The sequence below is a fragment of the Copadichromis virginalis genome, linkage group LG1 (assembly GCF_057382275.1).
Source record: "Copadichromis virginalis isolate Kocher_CV1m ecotype Utaka linkage group LG1, C_Virginalis_male_GT1.1, whole genome shotgun sequence".
In the NCBI taxonomy this organism is placed as follows: Eukaryota; Metazoa; Chordata; class Actinopteri; order Cichliformes; family Cichlidae; genus Copadichromis; species Copadichromis virginalis.
The window spans coordinates 2,731,138-2,747,016 of record NC_140618.1 but is presented as its reverse complement, the minus strand read 5'-3'; the positions used below and the strand labels follow the sequence as shown (position 1 = coordinate 2,747,016).

Genomic DNA, 15,879 nt, shown 5'->3' with positions numbered 1-15,879 from the left:
CATTAAAAAGCCTGAACACTTGAAAAACCAGCCAGCTGCACATCAGTACAGGACTGGCTTTAATAAAGTGAAGAACATATGAAACATTCAGCAGATTTGAGCATTTCCTCTGTATTATAATAACCACACTGCCTTTACAGAGTCGAGGGCGACTGTGTGAACAGCGCATTACAAAGTGCTGTTTCCTTAAATCACCTTTGAACCTGCCATGTTGGAAGACTCGCTGTTGTTCTGTTTATTTGCTCTGTTGTCTCTCGCTTCGTCTGCTTGTAATGAACTGACTGAGGGCCCAGAGGTTAGCTTTAATGCTCCCTGTTGTTTTTCTGTTTTCCGCAGGCTGGAAACAGGCGACACACGAGTGCTCGCAGTCTTTATATTACAGGCGATTAAATATTCATGCAGCTTCCTGCGTGAGTAAAGTGTCAACAGGGTGTTTGCATTCTAACGACAACGACATGGCAAATATTGAAAGCTGCAGTCAGACAGATGTTTATGAGGGAAAATGTAAAAACACGATCCTTTTCAGGAGGATTTCAGACGCTTCGATCCCGTAAACGTCTCTGTGTGGCGATCAGATCAAAGCCGACCAGCTTCATTAGCTCTTCGGCCTCTAATTGACAGCATGCAGAGAAACAAAAACCCAGAAACAACAAAAAGATGTTAGAGAAGCTCAAGCCTCAGTTTCAACTGTTTGAACATCATGAAGATTCATATAATTTTTACTTACTTAACTCGAATTTATTTAATATAAAACACTTTTAACAAGTTATAAAAGCACTTTAAAACAGATTGATACCCTTAAAACACAAACTGAAGGGACTACAAAACTAAAATCAGCTAAATAACTGTTGAAATTACAACAATTAAAATGGAGCTACTGTGTTTTTTCTATATGCTGTGTAATGTAGACGATCTCTGGTTTTAGACAGAGGATTATATGAGAAGCTCTACAAAAAGCTAGAAAAAAAAGACTTGTGGAAACTGAATATGTCCTTACTAGAAGAGAAACTAGCTTTACTGGCCAAGTGCTGGAAGCCTACTGAAGAGCACTACATCCTGCTAAGATAAATAATAATTCAAACAAATCCCTGACCCTCAGCAAAGAAAAGTTCAGAGAATCTGACAGTAGAATAGTTGAAAACAGTATTTGGAGTAATTTAAACAGTGACCTTTCAGCTAATGGGGATTGTTTTTGTAATACTTAATATAAATATATAAAAATGGCATAATAGTAGAAAAATTGCTCCCCATTTAACTTTCTAGCCAAACATGAAAATCCTGACGAGTCAGTAAAAAAGAAAATGCTATCAAACACAGATATTTCTCACTTTAAGGGTTTATTAAGAATTCGGGGTGTAAAGGCAAGCAGTTAAAAGAAATCTAATCCAAGTAAGTGAATAGCTTTAATTATGAAATCAGTGAGGGGTCATTTAACGTGTCTTTCAGCATCAATAACCATAACTAACCCTGTAAACCAGCACAAAACACCTCAAAAAGTTCCCTTAATGACTGCAGCCTTCATAAATAAATCCCTTAGAAACCGTGGATGCTAACCCTTTACCGCTGTGGCTGATTCATGGAGAATCCGCCTGGATTTAATGAACAAATTAAGGACATTTAACGTATGAAATAACATGTTTCGGTTCATTCAGAGGCCATGTGGGGGATGGAGAGAGTTCTGTCAGAATAAGAGCACAGATCTGAGAGTCTGAGAAAGGAAGAAGGCGCATTAAAGAGGAAACAGTCGAGTCGAGTCGAGAGTGAACTCCGTTTGTCTCCGAGCTCCAAAACAGCAGCCAGCATGGTGCCAATTAGCACGGAGCACGCTAACATGCGCCCTCCCGCCGCTTCTGATTAAACTGCATACTGATGGTATAAATAATCTCCAGCTACAACAGATCGGCGGGCATCTATATGTAAATGTTTAATTAACCCGTGGCTGAATCACCGCACCGGTCCACTGTGGAGGTTATTAATCTGACGATGGCGGCCATAATGCTGGGCCAACCTCGCCAAAATGAGTCGTCTGGACGACGCAGCAGATTCATCAGAGACGCCGGCTCATTTCCTAAAGTGCTGTTTGTTCTCAGTGATGAAGTCAGCAGCACATCGCTCTTTAAGGTGGACTCAAATCTGCTTAATGGTCGATCCCACACCCACAGCATTTCAATTTATCCCGAGAAGTTCGCAAACTTCCACAGATTATCACACTTAGCCGGATGCTGTCAGTCACAATGTGTTTGGCTGGACAGGAAGTTAGAAAGACAAATGTGTTAACATTCATTTCCTGTTTATATTCGATTGTAACTGAACAGGTAAATGTGCCCCTTTGGAGCCTGTGTGGATCTGAGGCTGAGATAAACAAAGTCACATCTTTATAAAGTGTTTGTGTATTTATTGATTTATTTTAAGTAATTGTGTTTTATGTATATTATGGTTTTATATTTTTACAAATGCTTTATATACTTATTTATATACATATATATATTTAATGGTATACCTTTTGTTGTGTGTGTGTGGGGGGGGGGGGGGGGGGAGTTGTGTGTGTGTGTTTCTTGTCTTGTTTTTATGGACATGTAGTCTGCCAATAAAGATTGAATTGAATTGAATTGAATTGAATATACAAAAAACTGCAGGATTATCCTGAGTTTCCCAGTCCTGGACCTAGGCTACCAAGAGGACCCCTGGCCCGGGGGTCCTCGGGTGAGCTGTTAGCCGCTGTCATTGCTGCTCAACCTAGAACCAGGATCAGAGACATGGATGGGACGCCATGATTGAGACTGTGGTTTTTCTTTTCTGGTTGGCTAACAGAGTATCCTACAGCACAGCCTCAAGAGTGTTTTGCATGCTTTGTTCCGCTACATCGTCCATAAACCCACAGAGGAGTTGGTGGCCATTTGCCACCAGGTAATCCACCTCCCAAAGAACCCAGAGCACCTGAAGTTCGTGTCCTGTGGATTTGCAAGGATGGCGAGAGTGCAATCGACAGCTGTTGCATCCACATTGAGCCTCTGAGCAGTTCTTATAGTCCGTGCTACAGAAACAGGAAACTGTTCCCATCCTCCATCAGGTTTGTGACCATCAGGGTGGCTTTACTGACAGGTAGGTTGACCGATCTGGGTCAGTACATTACTCTAGTACCACAGGAGACTATTAGAAGGTGTGGGAGCCCAGCACTTAAACAGTCATCATTCCAGAGCACACCTCTAACGATGAAGACCAGGATCCTGGCTATCTTTGGAAACCACACCTTTGTAAGTCACATCTGATTTCAGCTATTTTGGGTCAACAGCATCTGCATCTCACCTCCTCGGGATGAGCCTGAGGAGGACGTGACGAGGAGGAGCGACAGGTTTGGAGGCAGTCGGTGGTGCTCTCTGGAAGGACCAACTTTCTGTCCTGGAGGACGAGGTGCCACCAGACCACGACTACTGATAACAGGCGAGTAAAAAAAAAAAAAAAAAAGAATATCTGTTTTTAAAAGTTCTTGGTTCAACTGTTTGTCTGCTGAAATATTATTAGTATTATAGAGTTAATATTTTGTATGCACCGTTTTCTATGGCCTGCTGTTTAAAGAAAGGTTCACTCGGGTTAATCCTGCATTGGCCACTTTAAATAACTATGCAGAGTCCTGTAAATATTCCTGTAAATATTGTTGATTTCTTATAAATATTCTTGTTTCATTAATATCTTTTAATTTTTTGTCATTCATTAATCAGCCACTTAAAGTATTATAATTATTATAAATTAGTTTAATGTTCATAATGTTAAAAAAATACTATAAATAAAATACTTAGTTACAGTTACCTTTTGTTTAGATCATTTTATTCACAACATTTGATTGGTGGCCAGCATCTGTGTCTGTGACGGTGGAGGGATCACCAGTCCCTGTCACAAAGCTGACCACCTGACAAATATTCATCCACATGTTTTGGTGAGAACATCTGCCCTCCCTCTGGGGCGTCCCTCCCCATGTAGGTACCACATGCTCCAGACTTGATGCTGGTCGGGTCCAGGACGAGTTCAGGACTGGTATAAAAAGTGTCCATGTAAACATGCTATCCAGGGCCCAGACAGGGTGGCTGAATAAGGCTCATATGCTGAACCACTTCTAGATTCAGTTAATATAAAAAATTCTATCTGCAGTCAGCGGGTCTTTTATACACTGTGTCGTGCCAGTTTTTGCCAGCTCCCTCGTCAGGTTGTAATATACCCGGCAGGCACTGAGGATGTCATCATAGAGAGGCCTGACCCTAAAGGGTTGTCATGACCTGGTTTTTCCTCCTCAGGATTACAGAGGTGGATGAACCTGTCTCCTGTCATCACTCTGTGTGGACGGAGCACAGATGAGGTGTGATTCTGTCTCCAGTCTTGAGTTTTTTGCAGCGTTTTTCTTCATGTTGCTGTAGATTGTCGTGACTGTGTCACTGGTCAAAAACAACAGAAAACGTTCTTTTTGGACTCTGATGGGGAACCTGCAGTGTCACCATCCTCCTCCTCCTCCTCCTTCCTGGGCTCAGAGCTGAACCTTTCTCTGTGTGCATGCCGGGGGCTCCTCTTCCTCTTTCCCATAACAAAACTTCCTGGTTAAAGTTGTCACTGCGTGGCTCGGACTCTGTTTGGCTTATTCCAGCTGAAAAAGAGCTTCGCTGATTGCACCACATTCAGTAGTCGTCGCATAGATTTAACAAACAAAACAGAACTGCAGAACAAAGCAAGCATACACGCATCACGCTAAACCTCACAAATCTAAAAACTCACCATCAACATCGCTTTCTCGCTTTCACCGCCGTCACTCGCACAGTTTACCCCTCTTACTCGGCAACCAAAGCTTGCGTGTCACACAGTTTTTTGATTGGTTGAAGTGGTGCAGTTTCCCACCAATAGAATAGGGACAGGTTTATTTGTGCACTTCCCTGGAAAATCCAGTTTTTACCATTTCTTCCTGACAACATTATTCAGGAAAAAGCACGAGGTAAACATTCACCATAACTGTGGGTTTACTTTGCCTAGTAATTTAAAATGTTGCATATAGTTTGAAGTCTGCACTTTTGACGCTGGTTGAATGGGACTCAGCGAGGCTGCGTCTTAAAGCAGCTTTCTGCAGATAAAGGTGTCTATTTTTTTTAAAGATTAAAATAAAAGCATCATTCTTTTATCCTTTTAGTCACAACATTTTCTCTACAATTACATAATATCTGACTGATTGTTAAAATCATTCAGTCATTGTAGTCATAATAATGCCTGCAGCGTAACCTCAATTTTTGGCACTGTTTGGCTTCCGTACATTTCAGGCTCATCTGCAGGAAAGAGTCCAAGTTTGTTCCTCCGGTAAACAACCTCAATGAGACAAAGTGCTTAAGAAGCTGCTTGGTGTTAATTTATGGAGCCCAATAGATATTTAATGTAGCATGTTATGGTACTTGGGCTTTTACTGCCCGACTTAATTGCTTTTTTGTCCTTTGTTTTCTTTACAGAGCAGTCAGCAGAGAGTCTGCAGGGCCGCACCACCTATTAGACTTAAAGACGTGAAAAATGTGACAGCCTGACTTCCTGTTTCCTTTTTACATTGAAAATTAAAATACAAAGACATGCTGATAAGACATGTGGATGCCATCAGCTGAGCAACTGGCTTAACAGCAGATGAAGAGCAACACTCGTTTTCTAAACGTTTTCTTGTAATGGAGCATTTAATACTGTAGTGGTTTTAGCTTTTAGTTTTGTTCTTCCTGGAGATGCTGAGCTCTTCTCATGTCAGAACAAGATAAATAATCTTTCCAGAAAGTTCTGGGTCTAAATGCCAGAAGTAAAATGCAGGACATGTTTCCGTGTTTTCGCACTTGCGTCCGTGGTGATCTACAGGACAGCACTTCACGAGATCTCACGTGTTTCCTTGGAGGAGACGCAACATTAAAGTGCTTCGGTTTTACTTATTTGATTCAATAGCGAGCTATCGAGGCACTTTTGCTTGGATCTACGCCCGAGACTGAATAGTTCAAATGTATTTTTTATTGTTTTATTCTATTAAAGTTAATTACTGTTGTTATTCTGCATATTTTGTGCTTTTCTGTTTTAACAAAGCTTTGACACGCCATCTCAGAGCTATGTATATTTTAATTTGCAGCTTTGATGCAGACTGAAGGCAGAACAAAGGCCTGTGTGGGATGCCTTTGTCACACTCTGCTTTAATTAAGATTAATTGCGTACCTGGGAAGAGTCCTCTGGCAGTGTTTAGCCCGGACGCCAGCAGCTAAACGCTGTCACATGGTGACGTTCAGCAGCCGGAGGAGGAGGGGGAGGATGCGAGCACTGACGGCTCTTTTTGTTTTGACTCGCAGAGCTGAGACAGCAGTAAATACAACTGTTTATTGATGTCGTGTTTAATCTGGCAGCAACTCCGAGGCTCCGGGAACGCGCAGCACGCATCAGTATTTTTACACAATCGCACATCTGATGAAAAAACCTGCCTGAGAAACGTCACGTTTTTATGATTTACTGCACGCTGTGCATCATTTTTAAAAGATATACAAATAAACAACAACACACAATCACAGCAGTTCCTTAAATACTGAAAATATTTAGCTACTGTGACATTTTCATTTGTACTTCTCAACACCAGTTTTTATATAAAAGGACTTTTTTTTTAGTTGGTTTGAGTTTATGGACACAAAAATTCCCACTTATGTTATTTTAGCCTGAGCATGATTTCTATCACACTGCTCTTATTTCTACAGTTTCTACTTTTGTGGCATTTGACTAGGCAGGCATAAAGACTACTTGGTATGGGTCAGGGTCACTAATAATAATAATAACAACTCAGGGTCACCTTACAATCCAAATCAACAAGAACAACATTAGGGACATTTAAAATCCAGGAATAATAAGAATGTAAAACAAAGCTTATGGCTGATATGACTGTGACAAAGAGTCAAGCTGACGAAGGTGTAGTGGTAATAAACTCCAAAGATGAGGTGCAGCACAGCTGAAGGCTCGGGCGTCCACGGTGTTCGGCCTGAAGTGAGAAGTTCGGAGAACAGCTGAAGCTGAGCAGAAAGCACGGAGAGCGTGTGAGGAGGAGGCAGTCCTGGAAAAACTGGTTTGTGCAGAATCACTGACAGATTTGAGAAATAAATTCTTGTATTTAATACGCTGAAGAACTGGGAGCCAGTGAAGCTGGATGAGAGCAGGTGTGTGGTCAGTAGACTTTGTGTAGGTGATCCTCTGAACTAATGAGGACAACGTGACTTTTATTGTCATTAAGGTTGAGCCAAGTAATGATTGCCTGTAGGCAGGAGGTGAGGAACGGACAGGAAGAGAAGGTCTGGGGTGTGTAGAAAATATAGTTGTGTGTCATCTGCATAAAATATAACAGAAGAAATAAATTGGAACCGTTTACAAAAATGAAGATATTTCCTAGAAGAAGAAGATAATTTATAAATAGCAGCGGTCACGTCAGTAATGCCTGAAGGACACCGCTGATGGGACGTGGACAGTATAGCCTTGAACAAACAGTTTCCTGTACGGTGTGAACTGCTAACATGCTGTGTGCTCAATTCCAGTGTTAGCCAAAGATTCTGACAGAAGACGATGATGATGCCATCAAAGGTTTACCTGCTAAACACTCTTTTTGAGTGCTATAAAATACTGGTTACAGTCACATATTAAAAACTGCTTGGTAATGTTAAGAGATGTTGTGTTATACAGTTGCATTTGTTGTCATATTTAACATACGTCACCCAAATGTTACTCACTGGTAACAAAAATAGGACAAAATATAGAATGAATGTCTTTGAGACCGTACTGAGACTGAGCGCCTCGAGTCCACTCGTGTGCACACATTCACACTGTTACCAAGTCTTAAACTCCTTAAAGCTTCATGCACACATAAACCAACTGAAAAATTGCAAGTGCAGGAAATGAAAAATATTTTTGACTGCTTTTGTTGCTTTTCTTTTCCACTTTAAGGAAAGTTGCGTTTCCGCCGGGCGAGCGCCGTCTCTGCAGCTCATTTCCCACTGAGAATAAACGGGCCGGCGATGGAACATTTCCCATGAGTCCGTCTGTCTGTCACGGATGGCGAGGGGCTCTAAGCAGCCCCGTCCCATCTTAATCTGTTCTGCATGCTAAGCAGAGCCCCCCGCCCTCCCTCCTCAGATTGTTATAAATGCTGTTTATGGTCTTGCTATGACAACTGTGAAGGGCACGGCGAGGATTTATCACGGGATTATCTCCTCAACCAATGAATAGACGGGACAGGTTGTAAATGACCCTGCAGGGTAATAAAAGAAGACGCTGCTCCTCTGGGACAATAAGAGGAGGAGGTGATGTTATTATTAATATTAATAATAACATCACGCACAGACAGATCGGCTCACTTTAATTCAGCCATGTTTGTTTTAGTTTGTTGTTTACCTTTTAGTTTTTATTGATTTTAAAGAAAGCGTCCATTCATCTGTACGTTACTTCAGGGTCACACATTTAAACTCTGGGCTGCATTTAGAGCAACTTCTTGTTGTGTAACAGTTTAGAGCATGCTCACGCGTACGGAAGACAAGAAGTCCCCACAATAAAAAGATTTTGTTTATAAAGGTGCCAAATTTGGAAAGTGCTTCAACAGACAAGAAAGGTAGAATATTCAATTTAAGACAACAAACCAAGATCCAATGCAAACGGCCAACATAGTTATTGAATAGCAATCAAAGCAATAAAGCAGCTGTAACAGAGATAAACATAAAAACATGTCTGAAAAATACTATTTTAAAAAATAATATATGTGAGTTAGTGCCTCGCATTGTGTTTGGCTCATTATATCATCATATTCTTAATGAATCCTGCTGACGAGAGTTAAATGAATAAAAATTTACTAAAGCAGTGATCATGTGACTCAAGTGTCAAAGTTTCTGTCATCATTTGTGCTTCTGTGATTGGTTTGTTTTGTGACTGCTGGATTCTTGTGAATTTCTTAGTTTTCCTTCAGTCGGAGTGAAAATCTTTCCTGATTAATTTTGCACTTTGAGGCAGGAACAATATGTGACACACATCTTTAGTTCACGTCCAAGTGCACATTTTCTGATCATTTTAAGCTTCGTAGTTTGATGGTTGGACTCTACTAGAGTAGCTTTGCATGATTAACAGTTCAGAGTAATCCTTATTTATCTGAGACTGAGCCTGGAGGTCAGTTTGAACTGTCTGAAACAAGCTGTTTTAGCTCCTCCCCTTTTAAAATCAATATTAGCCATCTCTGTGACATCATACAGATCCAAGAATAAGAAAAAGTGATAAACTGAGTTTCTGGAGCTGAATGTACACTGAAAATTGACCAGGTTTGACAAGAAAATTTAAAAAAGCAGAAAAAATCCAGAATAAAGACCGCAGCTTACAATTAAAAAGTAAACAAGCTCTAAGGGTGGAACTAGTGGCCCTGTTTCGGAGAGACAACATTATAATCAAGCTGCTAACAGACGTTAAAGGAGCGTGAAGTCTGCAGGCCTCTGAAGAGCAGAGGATGAGGAATCTCAGAGTCTGGTGGAATATCTGACAGCATCAGTCTCTCAAACTAAACCCGTGAAACGTTCACAGCTCCGCACATGAAAATAGGTCAGGAAGACAGGGAGCCGTCTCCTGCCAAATGTCGAACATTTTAATGAGCCAAGAAAAGAGTCCCGTGTTTGACTTGGTATCTGGAGCATATGGTGGCTGAAAGGCGTGGCCCCGCAGTCCCCCAATACCAACGTCCCCGGGCCCCCGAGGCCCCCGGGGTGTCAGTTTTTAGAGCTCTGCCACTACAAAGACAGCAGGACTGCCGCTCACATGTGAGCCACTCAGCTAAACTGGGTTCAAGTCCACACAAGTAAACAACGAGCACTGCCAACGCAGAGGACACGGCGACTTCATCGTCTGATGATGATCTTTCTTTACTTTAATACTGTCTTTTAGCTACAGTTACAATATTGTAGCGTTAGTCCGCTCGTGGCCCCCTTTAGACTCCGTCTCCTGCACGTTGCAGGTACCTCTGCTTGAGAGAGAGGTCAACCAAACTGAAGTTTCACTGTAACCTTCACCCACCTCAGCGTCCTGCTGGCGACTGATGCAGCTCATACATGTGACACAGAGCTGAAGCTGTGTATGAGAATCACTGTGAAACTCGGAGCTCCGCCTAAATGGTTTTAATTGGCACGCTCATCCAAACACCACCCGCCGCATGTCCATCACCATTCACACTGTATCCTCTCTTTAAACTGAGACTCTTTCGGCTTATTGTTCACCGTCAGCGTCAACAAAATGACTAAACTGTGAGATGTAAACAGACTAAACCTGCAGCCGTGGAGAGAAACAATGCAGCCCACTCCCCCGGAGACTGAAGCTAATCCCGCCGACCGCTTAAACCTCCCCATTAAATATTTAATGAGCACAAAGAGGGAACCGGCGGTGGGAAGCGAATGAAACGGAGACGATCCCACACGGCTGCTCAGAGTTTAAAGAAGACGCTGCTGGTGACGGCGAGTCCCGTGAGACCGAAACCACCGGCCAAACATTCACCGCCTGACGGGAGGCCGGCACTTCAGGAAGTCCATTATGTGAAGGAGCGCCGGCGCGATGTCAGTTTATCAGCTCAGTTATTGCAAAGCTGCTTTTTAAACCTGAACCCACAGTCGGACTCAGCCTGATGCAGTCGGTCTCCACAAAGTCTGCTGCAGATTTAGAGACACTTTGTGTAAGAAGACAAAACTGTAAATGAAACTTTAAAGGAACCGTCTGTCTCTTTAGAGCTTATTTTAAAAATATACACAGATTAGTGTGTGATTACATCTTCCAACAAATCTCCTAAACTTAGAATTAAGCTGTTAGAAATACATAGGAGCGGGCACCGGCTTATGGAGGACGCCATGCTGCCGCCATCCTGAATACAGTGGCCGAGAGAGACGTCACCATTCTGACTGATCGTGTGTTATGAAAGCGCCACGACAAACACAGACGAGAAGTCGCAGGTGTTCACGTGCCGACGAGTCAAATTTTAATCTGTCATCAGTCAGCGTACGAAGGACCAGTGGAAAGAAACGACATCCAAAGAAAAGAGCGTTAAGGAGGAAAAATATCGAAACTTACCATAGTCTGAAAAAAGGACAGACAGCAAGGTCTCATCCGCCAGTTTTCCCAAGTCTGCATGAAGTCTCCAGCTGAGCTTTTTCAGCTATGTGAGAAAGATAATCTACAAATTAAACTGGCTTTATTCGCCAAGTCTTAAAACCAGCAACTGAGACCATAAACTCATCAGGAAGTGTTTACTGAGGTCACAGAGCGAGGGCGCCAATACATCTGGATATGTCTGTGCAGGCTATTGGTGCACTTTTCCCTTAATCCTAATAACCACACTGCATTTATGCCTAAATATGAATCAGTGCATCCTGGTTACTAAACCTGGCTTTGAAGTAACGTTTTGTAGAGGCAGCAACACTAAAAGTCTTATTTTGATCCAAAATTTCCACTAAATTCTCAAAATAAAATCTTATTTTTCTTATTCTATACAATCTGATCATTTTTACATGGTTGTATATCGTACATGTTAAACTCAGAGCCATTCAAAGAGAAAATTGTGTTTTATTTATCTGCTAAATTTGACCTGGAGCCCCTGATCTGAGTGACGTTTCGTGGACTGACAGAGAGATCTTGTAAAAGTCCAAACACGATGCCCTGACTGACTGATGGAGGTGAAGATAAATCGCCTCGGCCGCCGCCTCGCAATCCTTCTTAAAAGTTAAACAGCCATAAAAGGCTGCAGGAACTCTGACCTTCACAATCTAACCGAGCAGGAAAAGCCAATGATGTGTACAAGGCCCCGCTCGGCAGATTATGATAAAATATGTCTCGGCGTCACCAAAAGATAACTGTACGTCTCCCCGTGACAGATACGAGCCCGCTATTTTAATAACAGCCCAATTTCTGCGGCACTAAAATGTTTTACTGTCGGCCATAAAGCACACAGCGTCTGACATAGGAAGCGTGCAGTGCCTCCCGACCCTTCAAAATAAGGCGGACCACGTGGTGGTTTAGAGGATTTAATTGTCACAACATGGAAACACACCGGCGCGCCTGATGTTCAGCAGTTCATTTTATAAAGAGAGATGTTGTGCTTTTCATTTAAGCAGAGAAAATTATAAAATATGTATAAAGAATATTTACATTTTATTTTTTAATTACATAAATTAGGAATAAGTTGCCATTCCTAATATGTTTGTTTTTTTTAAATCATATATGCGGTTTATGTACAAAGAGTTTACCTGATGGGAGGAATAGTGATAGCGCCATTTCATAATTATCACAATCAAGGATTATATTTTACTCTAACCCCAGAATCTGTCACACAGTCTTATTTTAATGGGAAGAAACAGGAAATAGCCCTTTTTTTTCCACATGAGCAGAACAAATTAGGTTTCTGGAGCAGACTGGGCGTGACTTTGGTGACACAATCCGGTCGTTAAGTGATGACGTGACGAATCCTACTTCCGGGCCTAAAGTAGTCTGCGTTTAATATGGCTTTTGTGTTGTTAACATGTTTAATGTTTTGTATTTTCTTCTATTTAATCTCAAAAAGCTCCTAAAACAGTCAGTGATCCCTGTTGACCTCCCTCGGCTTTTATTACCGCTAATCATTTATTTAAGCTCAGTTTTTAAAACCTTAGGATGTAACTACAGCCCAGCCCATGCAGCAGTATATGAATGACTAACCTCGTATTGTGGATGGATTATCTCATTTGTTCTCCTGGCTGAAGTTTGGTCCTTTTACAGCATCCTGCCATGCGATTACATTTGTTCCTGACCACCGAGAACACTCACGTTAACTTTTATCGAGTGGAAAAAAAGTTAGCTTGTTTATATTATGCTAACATAGCTGTGTCGCTAGCGGTCACGTAGCACATCATTATATACCAGCTAGCCCAACTTCAGTAACCCTACAAACGTCACTGCTGTTTAGTTTTCTGTCTTCATTTATGTTGGAAGTGATAACAGAGCTGTACGTTTGAATTTGTTTCCAAAACCCCGCAGTCAGGACATGCTATATTGTATTTAGATAGAAGCTAGCGAGCTAACTCCCTGCTAACTTCTAACTCCGTTAAATGTCATAAATTTCGTTTTCATGGATGCCTGGATGTTAAACTCAATTGTTACACCTGGTAGAGCAGAACGCTGATCATTTTATTAAAGATGAAAGACTTTAGACAGTTTTTCAACTCTCAGTAATGCCACAGTGATCGTTTGATATATGGACCTGCAGCGGAGTTTAGGCCCAGACACGGCTAGTGACGTCAGACTGAATGACCGGATTATCCTAACAGCAGCAACAGTAACCAGTCGCCTACCAGGCTAAAGCTAACCAGGCTTTGATTAGCACTTAGCATGAGCTAAGCTACACAACAATGTGGCGAGTCACTGCAGTGATCGAATTCTGTTTTGATCCACCGTCGAAAACCTCGCCTTACACAGCAGTTTGATTGTAGCACGTATTTCTGACGCTGCCCCCTGGTGACAGTGAACATGTACGCCATGTAGCCAGCAAAGCTTTTCATACGATCAATGAACAATCAGACTGAGAGAAACTGCAAGCTTATTGGCTAACAATTAGTTATTTTATACCTAAACAATTATTCCAGTCCAAACTCACTCGACTCCTTCAAAACAAAAGCATCACAAATGCATATTGGGACATTCACAATCTAATTATTTATTTTCCCCACTGTGATTAAGAATGCATGACTAACTCGATCTAATAAAGGTTACTGTCAGTCTCAGCAACACTTTGTGGTACAATTTGATAATACACCGAAGTACAGATCAGCACTAGTTCGACTTTAGTTGACGTCTCTTCATTACAACGCAGATCATTTTGGAAGCCGTTGAGAGCGACTGTTTCTTCCCTTTCTGTTAACAGGGTTGATTTTGGCAGTTTTAAACCATGTAGAATCCTTTCTTAATAGCATGTGTTATCAATTACATTCAACTTATTCAATCACTTATAAATTACTTTATTTTGATTTACCATCAGGCATTTAAAGAAGCAAACCTCAAAGCTAGTATAGCTGTAGTTAACTGTAGAAGCATTTAAACCAGCCGAACCTCCACAAAAATAAGTAAAATAAAACAAAAAAACATGAATTTGCATGTACTACTGTTAAAATACATTACTTAGAAATGCTGACATGAGACATGTTTCTTTCGTATATATGCTGGCATGTATCACACTGTGACGCTGTAGTTTAGGTTAAAGATTTCTCTCGTTGATCGTCTCTTTTTTATTTCAGTATGAATTTATTGGACGCTTCGTTTGTTTACTGTACGTCCAGAGGAAATTTCCCTCTGGGATAATAAAGTCTTGCATGTGTGGTCCTGGCAAAATATGACTTGTCACTGCTCTGCTGTGGACGCTGAATGACTAACACAGATCTGAGTGCTGTAAAGTTTCGACCTGGAACAAACGGGGGGACATTTCTTTTGTCCAATAACACTCGACAGCTTTTACACTCATGCTTGAAATTTGTTTGGAAGTCCTCGAGGGTGAAAAGCTGCCAGAGAGAAAAGACCTGTGGCTGAAAACAGTCTCGCCCTCCAGAAAAGCCAAGAAGAAGAATTAGCCGGGCACAGAGGACGAGGAGTGTGTGTGGTCCCTTTAGTCGCCAGGTGATGTGGTGGGGAAGCTGTCAGCCGGCTGGACGGCGGCTGAATCCCGGCGAGCGGAGCGGGAGGAGGAGGAGGGCGAAGCATTCTTCAGTGCTGACATTCCCATTGAGACTCGGGGCAGCCGTGAAATAAAAGCTGCGAGGAGGCTGAAAGAAAGAAAAAGACGGCTCCGGTAGTTTATTTTGTCGAAACAAAACGTGAGTCCCACTTGTGGATGAACGTGATTGAACTGCGCTTTGTGTGCGGCTGAATGGCTGTGAGCAAATACGGCTGGAAGTGACTGTTAGTTTTACCGATTTTAACAGTGAACAGGAAAAAAGAGCTTAGCTCCAGACAAAGAGGCCATTGAGATAATTTTCCAACAATTAATATTTACTCACTGACACACTTAGAGGACAGACTCGCTTTATAATGCTGGGAAAATGTTGTAAAACTTCATGCGTGGCTCAAAAATTTGTTTTTACCTCAATTTTTTTTTTAAAATAATGACTGAAAATAATTTTTTTAAAATATCTGTTCTTCTAGGAATATCACCGATAAGAGTGTACAAAATATACAAATATCAGAGCTTGTGTAAAACACAACTTTCAATGAATTTGAACTATATAAATCACCTTAAACCAAAAAGTACCAAGAAAAACTGAAATATACCGTTAGCCTTATCTGCTAACAAAACTTTTAGACAATTTGAACCATTAAATTATTGCTTAAACATGAAATAAGCCGTTTTTGCTTCTAAAGTTAACTGTTAACTTATATTTATTAAATTGCTTAAGAGTTTTAGCCGCTAACTTTTAGCTAACATGAATCCAACTATAGTTAAGCTAACTAATGCTTAAGCTGGGCTAACATTTCTATTCTAAAAATGTATTTTTCTCCCATATTTCTATTTATGAAATCTGAGTTTAAGCTACCCAGACTTTTTATTATTAAATCAGTTATACATTTTGAACTAAGCTACGGCTAAGGTCGTCGCTGAAGTAAGTATATATGTGGGAAATACAGAATGTTTTAACTAAATACATAAAGAACTACAAAAAAATATCTAGTTGGATCTTCATCTCGCTCGCGTGTTGACAAGGAAAATCTGTTTATGCTAGCTGAACATAATGAATACTAGGAGTGGGTTTTTATAATCGATTCATCGATTAAAATCGATTCTGGCTTGGATAACGTAAAATCAATTCATTAAAATCCTGAATCGAA

At 41.1% G+C, this 15,879-nt stretch overlaps 1 pseudogene; it reads left to right on the top strand.

The window, feature by feature from the left end:
- Positions 1-1,983: 1,983 nt before the first annotated feature.
- On the top strand, positions 1,984-3,279 carry LOC146718104 (uncharacterized; annotated as a pseudogene).
- The last annotated feature ends 12,600 nt before the right edge of the window (positions 3,280-15,879 follow it).